This window comes from Staurois parvus, unplaced genomic scaffold, assembly GCF_062004578.1.
Source record: "Staurois parvus isolate SC_StPar_1 unplaced genomic scaffold, SC_StPar_1.0 ptg000450l, whole genome shotgun sequence".
Classification (NCBI taxonomy): domain Eukaryota; kingdom Metazoa; phylum Chordata; class Amphibia; order Anura; family Ranidae; genus Staurois; species Staurois parvus.
The window spans coordinates 953,922-963,761 of record NW_028318246.1 but is presented as its reverse complement, the minus strand read 5'-3'; the positions used below and the strand labels follow the sequence as shown (position 1 = coordinate 963,761).

Below are 9,840 nucleotides of genomic sequence, written 5' to 3'. Positions count from 1 at the left end.
CTGCTAGTAAGTGGAAATGTCAACATTACAGCAGTTTTAAAAGACAAATGGGTAGGTATGAAATAAATTGCAAAGGGCAACTTCACTTTTAATTGTCCTTTATAGTCCCCCGACCCCTCAGTGTAGTTAACAGTGTTAAATTCCTTCAGCCCTGCTCCAGAGATCTCCACTGTGAGGCCTTACTGGTGCTGCACAGACTTTTATTGTAAAAAGCACTGGCCATTGAGCATCAATAGCAATGAATGTGGTGAGCGGCATATGATGCACAACCCTACCACCACTATTTAAAGTCTGACAAGTAGCAGGCAAGGCTGCACAGTGAAGATCCCCACAGAATGGCTGAAGGTCACTGCTGGGTACACGGGAGGGCTGGTGTTATAAACAGCATACTTCATATAAAGAAAAGTGGTTCCTTAAAGCGGAGCTCTAGTCAAAGCTAAAAAAACTAAAAGTCAGCAGCTACAGAAACTGCAACTGCTGACTCTTTTAAGACACTCGCCTGTCTGTCGATCCAGTGGTGTACTCACTGTAGCCAGTTTCACCGACCATCCTTGTTCCCCAGCGCTGGTATCTTAAGTGGGTCACCTGGTTGTGACAGCTTGTGACCTCACAGCCGGGTGCCTACTGAATATGCACAAGTAGCACTGTGCCTTGTGAATGGTCCTGTAGTCTTTTGGGACCTGTCATGTGTCCCAGAGGACTACGGGGAGGGAGGGGGGGGAGGACAACATCTGCTTCTGATTGCCTAGGCAATCATAGCTGAAGTGGGAGTGAGCACCCGTCAAAATCGGATACCAGCTCCCCCCTGCTCCCCAAAGTTGCCAATTCCTCACAGGGAGCAGGGGTCCAGTACTTAAAGGGAAACTTCCCCTTTTGGGTGGAGCTCTGCTTTAAAGATAATACTTTATTGCAAAAAATCACAAGAAGTATTGTGTAGTAATATTACTGTATGTTAAGCATGCTCTTGGAAAGCCAAGCTCTCCTTTAAAAGTGTAACTTTGGCCAAAACATTTTTTGTTTTTGATACAAAATAGAAGGCTTAGAACCACTGTCAGATTTTTACTGCTATCCATGTTTCCTTTCACTTTGACAGTGGTTGTAGCATTCCCCTAACCTACTGAAAATACATTTCTTTCAGTCTGTTTGTGTCCCCGTTGCAGATTTTACCCTTAGCAGAAAAAACAGAACATAATTTCTACACTATTAAGGTCTACATGTGCAAATGTCCTAGAAACCGTGGATATAATAATTTTCTACTTTAATATTCTTCCTCCAAAGTGTAATAATTCTTCTTATTCAAATAAACCTCAAAAGAAAAAATTATATTCGCACATAGTGCATTATTCCCAATATGTGATATGTTTCACAAAACATACTTCCAAACTCGTGAAAAATCATGCAAAATTCCACCTTGTGCCCTTGTGACCACTTCTAAAATAATTGTTATCCTTACTCTTACCCTAAAAATGCTTAAATTAATTCCACTTTTAAATGACTCCATGACTTCACTTCTCAATCTGTCCACCTCAATGTAGGAGATGCACCAGAAGGCAAGAATCAACCAGCATTGAATATGCTCTTCTCATTTCAGAATATACATGATCTCCAATGGCATCATAACATATATCAGAACAAAGCAATATAGTGTAGTAGGCAATAGTAGAAATTCGACCATTTATTTACCTAAAATTGCGCTTACAAACAAAATTCTTGTATCTCAGCATGAATTCATTCATAAAAAATGTATGGTGTGTAAAACCTTCTCCAAAATGGCCGCTCCGCAACTTTCGGCTTACGTCCGACGTTACTTCCTGACTGCCTTTGATGAAGTCGAAAGTGATGAAATGCGTCAGCATGTAACGTCGGACGTGAACTGGAAGTTGCGGAGCGGCCACATTGGAGATACAAGGATAACAGTTATTTTAGAAGTGGTCACAGGGTCACAAGGTGGAATTTTGCATGATTTTTCACAAGTTTGGAAGTGCGTTTTGTGAAATATATCACATATTGGGAATACTGCACTATGTGCGAATATAATTTTTTCTTTTGAAGTTTATTTGAATCCTTACACTTTGGAGAAAGAATATTAAAGAAGAAGATTATTATATCTACGGTTTCTAGGACTTTTGCACATTTAAACGCTAAAAGACTTGGACTATATATTTTGGACTTTCGGGGGTCTAAAATGTAGACACTATTGGCACACCGATATATTCACTTAAAATTTCTACACTGGATCATATTTGGGCCAATTCCTGCTAAATGAGATGACATCTGTTCAGTGGGTGACCCTGTCGGCACCACCTTGCTTAAAAGAAGTTGATTTTTCAATCAACGTTTGTTGAAGGAGCCAGGCGGAAAATTCTTACCTGAATAGTGGCTGCATCCAATCAGATCAGGCACTCCTTGGGTATTCTGAGAGCTGCAGGTGCGGGCAGTCACAATACAATAGCCTGAAGGGGAGATTCCTCCATCCAAATTGTTTAGCCCTGATGGAGAAATTGAGTGCTTTCTCTTGTTCAGCCCGCAGGGCAGAAAAAGAGGTCTTAGCATGTATGGCCAGTTTAATCTTTCTTTACTCTTCCCAAAAAAACAAACAAAAAAAAGGGTTTGTATGAAAATACAATTTATACAACATTGAAGTCTATATCTTTGCAGGACACATATAGCTTAGAACTCCCTGGGAGGTGTTACAGGCAGCCTGCAACTTGATGGTCAGCTGTGCTTTGTTTCTGATGACATGCTGAACCAAAATATAATATAACTTATACTTTCATACTAAAAGGGTGTTTCATTAACTGCTACTCAGTCACATCATTTTTGCTGGCTGAGTCACTGCTAATATCCTCCACTGAAAGCAGTCTTTGTCCAAACCCAAGGTCCTATAAAAGTTGGGGTAGTGCACCTGTTCAGCTATACTGACAGATGATCTGCCCCAGCTAGACAATGACAGCTTCCAGAGAAGGTTATCAGTCTCATTGCAGGTAGGACTCAATATAACTTCCACAAGATCCATGTTAACCAAGTAAATGTTTTAAAGATTCAGTCATGTTAATGGGTTTGTCACAACTCCTTTAAGAATAATAGGTAACTACATTTATTTATTTCAGGTACTTATATAGCGTCAATTTAGGAAGCGCTTTACACATACATATTGTACATTCACATCAGTCCCTAACCCTCTAAGGTCCCTAACTTACATTCATACATACACATATTAGGGCCAATTTAGACAGGATCCAATTAATCTACCAGCATGTCTTTGGAGCACATCACTGCTTCTGACTGCTCCTTGTAATTTCCAACTGATGGATCACACCAGTTTGAGAAGTATACTTGATTGCGTGTGCATCGCCACTTGAAGGTGAAACCTGATAATGGGGCCCCACCACTGAGATGTAAACCCTATCTCCATGCTAAAATACATCTTAAAGCTGGCCACAATTTATAAATGTCACTATTTATCCTCTCCTACCCCTGTTACACTCGTGAAGGTTCTTTCAGGGAAGCAAGAGCCTTTTTTAGCGGGTACTTGCTCCCACTTCCTCATTCCTTCTCTAACTGAGGATGAGGTTGCATTCACTTTACACCCCCCTTTCCCCCACTGCCTACAGCCCCCTGGAATACACATCACATGTCTCAGAAGGCTTGAGCACAGCCTCCTCCAGTCAGTGGATCCTGTACATGCGCAGTAGGGAGCCAGGAACAAATGATCAAGAAGTCACAGCTGGTTCCCGAATCCAATATGGCAGAACAGGAATACGTTGGACATTGAGAAGACAGCTGGTAAGAATGTGTTCTTGAGATCCTGAGACCAGACCATAAGGCCCCTTTCACACTGCTTCGGTGTGGTTTCCCCACAGTGCAGTGTACCCATGGGTTTTGTGCTGGTTACATGCTCTTTCCCATAGACTTCTATTAGGTTGTGTGTTTTTGGTGCATTTCTGAAAGTACACCAAAAGATGGAGCATGCAGGACTTTTGGTGTGCTTTAAAAAAAAATGTTAATATAAGTCTATGGAAAGTGTGGGCAAACTGCAAAAAAACTAGAGTACGCTGCACTATCCCACGCTACGTCAAAATTGCACCGGAGCAGTGTGAAAGCACCCTTAAAGTGTACAGATCCCAACTTATCCTCATTTAAAACAAAACCCATCTGTCCCTCTTTCCTGCTCAGTTATTTCTCTTTTTGGTCTGATATTTAGACCTCTAAATAAATTAACTATCTACCAAAATTGTACTACATACATTGAATTTTACATTCAGCCTCTAAACAATTGCACTGTTATTATAAAAAGTCCGTATAAAACCCAGCTGGCAGTTCATAGTGCTGTTAGCAGATAACAAGCCCTAATGTATCGCAACTATGGCACCACCTGCCTGGAGTTCGTATGTTCTCCCTGTGCTTGTGTGGGTTTCCTCAGGTACTCCGTTTCCTCCCACACTCAAAAAACATGCTGGTAGGTTAATTGGATCCTGTCTAAACTGGCCCTAGTATGTGTATGTACAGTGAAGGAAAGAAGTATTTGATCCCCTGTTGATTTTAAATTTTTGCCCACTCACAAAGAAATGGTCAGTCTAAAAATCGAAAGGTAGGTGTATTGTAACACTGAGAAACAGAATAGCAACTAAAGATTATGCACTGACTTGCATGTTCATGAGGGAAATAAGTATTTGATCCCCTATCATTCAGCAGGATTTCTGGCTACTAGGTGTCTTTCATACAGGTAACAAGCTGAGATTAGAAGCAGTCTCTTAAAGAGAGTGCTGCTAATCTCATTTTGTTGCCTGTATAAAAGACACCTGTGCACAGGAGCAATCAAACAATCAGATTCCAAACTCTCCACCATGGCAAAGACCAAAGAGCTGTCCAAGGATGTCAGGGACAAGATTGTAGACCTACACAAGGCTGGACTGGGCTACCAAACTATCGCCAAGCAGCTTGCACCATGCGAGATCTCACTTCGTGGAGTGTCAATGATCATTAGAACAGTGAGGAATCATCGCAGAACTACACGTAAGGATCTTGTCAATGATCTCCAGGCAGCTGGGACTACAGTCACCAAAAAAACAATTGGTAACACACTATGCTGACAAGGATTGAAATCCTGCAGTGCCTGCAAGGTCCCTCTGCTCAAGAAAGCACATGTCCAGGCCCGTATGAAGTTTGCCACTGAACATCTCAATGATGCAGAGGAGGACTGGTTGAAAGTGTTGTGGTCAGATGAGACCAAAATCGAGCTCTTTGGCATCAACTCAACTCGCCGTGTTAGGAGAAGGAATGCTGCCTAAGACCCCAAGAACACCATCCCAACTGTCAAACATGGTGGTGGAAACATTCTGCTTTGGGGGTGTTTTTCTGCTAATGGGACAGGATAACTGCACTGCATCAAAGGGACAATCGGCGGGGCAATGTACCATCAAATATTGGGTGAGAACCTTCTTCCCTCAGCTAGGGCATTGAAAATGAGCCATGGATGGGTGTTCCAGCAAGACAATGACCCAAAACACATGGCCAAGGCAACAAAGGAGTGGCTTAAGACGAAGGACATCAAGGTCCTGAAGTAACCTAGCCAGTCTCCAGACCTTAATCCGATTGAAAATCTGTGAAGGAAGCTGAAAGTTCAAGTTGCCAAACATCAGCCACTAAACTTTAATGACTTGGAAAGGATCTGCTAAGAGGAGTGGGCCAAAATCCCTCCTGAGATGTGTGCAAACCTGGAAACGGCTACAGGAAATGTCTGACCTCTGTGATTGCCAACAAGGGATTTGCCACCAAGTACTAAGTCATGTTTTGTGAAGGGGATCAAATACTTATTTCCCTCATGAACATGCAAATCAGTGCATAATTTGTTAAACATGCATTTCTTTTGAATTTTTTGTTGCTCTTCTGTCTCTCATTGTTACAATACACCTACCATTCGATTTTTAGACTGATCATTTCATGTGAGTGGGCAAACATTCAAAATCAGCAGGGGGTCAAATACTTATTTCTTTCACTGTATGAATGTAAGTTAGGGACCTTAGATTGTAAGCTCCTTGAGGGTAAGGGACTGATGTGAATGTACAATATATATATGTAAAGCGATGTGTAAATTGACAGCGCTATATAAGTACTGGTATTAAATTAACATAGGCCATCTACTGTATCTCATTGTGATTCTAATAACATCCACTGCTCAAGCACCTGAAGAAGTGGAAGACCTTTCCACCCAAAATGTGTTGGCTACATTTAATACTCTTAAGCAATAGACATTTCAAAAAGACCTTTGTGTGATGTGAACTTTTCTACTAGGTGCTTCACAATATCCACCCTAAAGTCAGTAAAAAAATTAGTAGCAGTGAAAAAAGCACTTGTGGTTTTAGCCCAATCATTTTTATTTTTTTATTCCTGATGGTCTGCATAACTGGCATAGCAGGGTGTCCTTTGCCTATGTACTTTGTATTTAAAAGTTATCATGCAGTTCTATGACAAACACTAGCTGAGCTGCTGAAAATAAAAATCTCCAAAAATACATAAATATTTCATACATGTTATGATAGAGTTAACCAGATTTTATATAAACTTAAATTTATTTACATTTATTTCCTAGATTGTAAGCTCCAAGGAGCAGGGCCCTCCAACCCCTCGTGTATCGCATTGTATTGTTATTGTACTGTCTCCCATTATAATGTACAGTGCTGAGCAAACTTTTGGCGCAATATAAATACTGTATAATAATAATTTACATAAAATAAGTAAAAGCAAACAAAACTTATTTATTGAAGCAAAATGCAGAAACATGCATCCTATAGTCAAAATCATCTTAAATTCATAAACAGCTTAAAAATGTGAAGTCGGATTGGTTGTCCCAGCGTATTACAAATCATCATAGTTTTTTTTGCATCTCCTGAAAAAAAAAATACATTTGTTGCTCAGTGCTTTTCCCTTCCTGATGTACGGTGATAGAGAGAAGAAACAAATGAACATAAAAAGCCATTTTGCAGTTGCATTTTTTCCCAATTTAAAAATTACCACCTTCTATCAAATAAACTGCTTCCCTGCTCTGCAAACATAACATGTTTGGTTTGGAATCTCTAAATTACAGTGAGCTGAATCAGATTTGCTGAGTAGAATAATGATACCTGGGAGACCAACACTTATTTACAACACCATTTAAAAGAATATGCAGAATCTGGTCAGAGAGGTATAAATGAATATATTAGCTAGCACGTTAAACTTACCGCACAATATATTCAGCATGCTATACGGGATATGACACCCGCGCTCTTAATGGGCAGCGTTTGTAGAGTTTTATCTGTTGGAATATTTACTGCAATGAAAGAGCAAATGGTTTTCTGCTGGTTTAAAGTGAATTATAAATTAAGTACAAACAAGTATCTGTTTGGTAGAGGGAGAAAAATGTGAACAGTTATCAAAGTCAGGATAATTAGAGTGATTACATTGCAGATAATTCATGTGGAACACTATATGGATAACCTCATGTGTCCAAGTGTAATGGATCATTGCAATTTGTATGGTATAATTTCATTATTTAACACTGTACATACACAGTCCTCTTTTTACTGTGTTACACATGGAGATCATATAAACAAATGTGCTTTATCATCTGTTTAAATGTATAATTACAAACATTTTTATATATATTATATATATAATGCACGCTACAAGAGTGAAACATGTAATATATAAAAAAAAAACAGTAAAACGTCAATACAAACAAAACCACTTTGAAAATAGTATTTTTGCATCAAGCTGGATACAGTAAAGATAACCTAAGGAGGTAAATAAAATAAAAAGAATTGGTGGAATTTCATATCATTTTTATGTTTCTTCTAGTCTAATTAATAATAAAAGTAGTCTGAGCAGGTAAAGCCAAACTTCTCTTTGCTTATGCATTGACTCATTCACTGCTTGGGAAATATGAAGGGGTTCCTAAATTTAGGGGGCAGAATCCCTCCACCCCTTAGTTCTGTGTCCTACTACATGCAGAGCCTCTGCAGGGTGCTTGCAGCATTGACTTATGTGCAGCTGAATGTGCAATGCAAGGCTTATTAGATCCCCTGCAGGCTCTGTATTGATGATCTCCTGAAATACAAACACATTTCAGCACCAGATCAAAGTAGTTTGACAAATGCATTCCAACACCCAACCCAGCTCTTCACTAGTTAATTGATATGTGCTGGGCTAGGAACACCAAGATGTGTATTCATGCATAGTGAAAGGGCATGTGTGTGTTTTCTGTGCAAATGGGACAATAAAGAAATGTTATTAGCCTACTTCCTGTGCTGGTCCATTGTTTTTCATTGATTTAAAATGGAAAATACCACATTTGGCCACTAGATGTTGCTAAGTATCATATGAATTTCCATATTTTCAGTTTTAAATCAATGAAAAACATTTGACCAGCACAGGAAATAGCCTAATAATATTTTTTTTTCAGTTGCACAGAACAAATTGGCTACCATGCACAGCTGCACCAGTTTTTGCACTCTGCAATTTTAGTAAATTAACACAATAGGCTAACATACCCCTAGATGCCCCTAAAAGCAGCGTTTTCACTGCTCAAAGTACATGAAGCCTAAATATCTGCAAGCAAACCAATAAGACTTGCATCAGGTGTTAAACATGCTGTTGGAGCAAAAATGGCAGTATATGTCTGGATTTTTACCATTTAATCCGCCATTCTAAAAAGCACTGTACGAAACAATGCATGTAGGCTCACCAAAGTCTTGATGTATACATCTGCTCATCTGTACTTTGATACCTCCAGAAACGTATGCAGTATGTTGTGTTTCTTTTATTCATTTGTTCCTGTATGATTCAGAACAGTGATCAGTTGGACACTGAAGCATATGTGCATAAGCTTTAGTAAATCAGGACATGTATATTATTTAAAAGAGACTCATATATTTTGTGGACACATATCAAACCTGGAAGAGTCAGTCCTATAAAAGCTTTTAAACATCAGGGCCCATTCACGCCAGCCTAGTCCAATGCAGTACATGAAGTCAAGCAACAATGTGCTACACTAAGATAGCCCATTGTTTCCAAAAGACTGCCTAACACTATAATGGACCAAAAATTGCATTGCAACACAAGAGCACTGGGATGCCATTTAGAATGGCACCACATTGCGGTAATGCATGTTACAACAGTGCAATGATGTGAATGGGTCCTTTGGTGACATGTGGAAGAAGAGAACTATTACAGAAGCACAGGCCAATGATCTTTTGTTGAGATGCCTGAACATGCTTAACCTCCTTGGCGGTATGATTCTTTCCGATTTTTTGTGCTGAAAGTGGTACCATTTTTTTGCATGGAAATATGTAGTTTTTTATTGTAGGCCTGTAATTTTTAGGAATAACTCACTGAAATCTGTACGAACAAGAGTCTATTAAACATTCCGGATATGATAAAATTTGAAACACGAAATCATAAATTATAATTTAATAAATAATCATAAAAAATAATAATAAAATAACAATAAATTTAATTCAATAATATAATCAAACCAAAAACACTGAAATTTGAAATACAGAGGCAAATTCGCACATCGCTGAGCAAAGTCGCAAAATCGTTTTCAGTGTCTGATGACGAATTTCCCCACGAATCATTATCACTCAATTCTGCAAGTGGTTCTGATTTACTATCGCTGCTCTAAAACCGCTTTTGATGTAAAGGGACGCTTTTTGGACGCCATGGACTTTTCTCAGTTTCCAGGCAGAAAGAACATTCAAAATGCAGGCAGGGCACAGGACAAAGCAGTAGGGACAAAATATATGTGAAATGCATTGAAACAGCAATGACAGCAAAATTACATTTTTTAAAAATTTCAAA

General features: G+C 39.1%; 1 long non-coding RNA gene across 1 annotated transcript; it reads right to left on the bottom strand.

Annotated features, from left to right (window-relative positions):
* Positions 1–6,772: 6,772 nt before the first annotated feature.
* LOC149453153 (uncharacterized) lies at positions 6,773–9,408 on the bottom strand. The gene is made up of 3 exons (XR_016314729.1): positions 8,726–9,408; positions 7,224–7,312; positions 6,773–6,889 (listed from the first exon to the last, which is right to left on the bottom strand). It is a non-coding gene; the product is annotated as an uncharacterized LOC149453153 (long non-coding RNA).
* Positions 9,409–9,840: the final 432 nt, after the last annotated feature.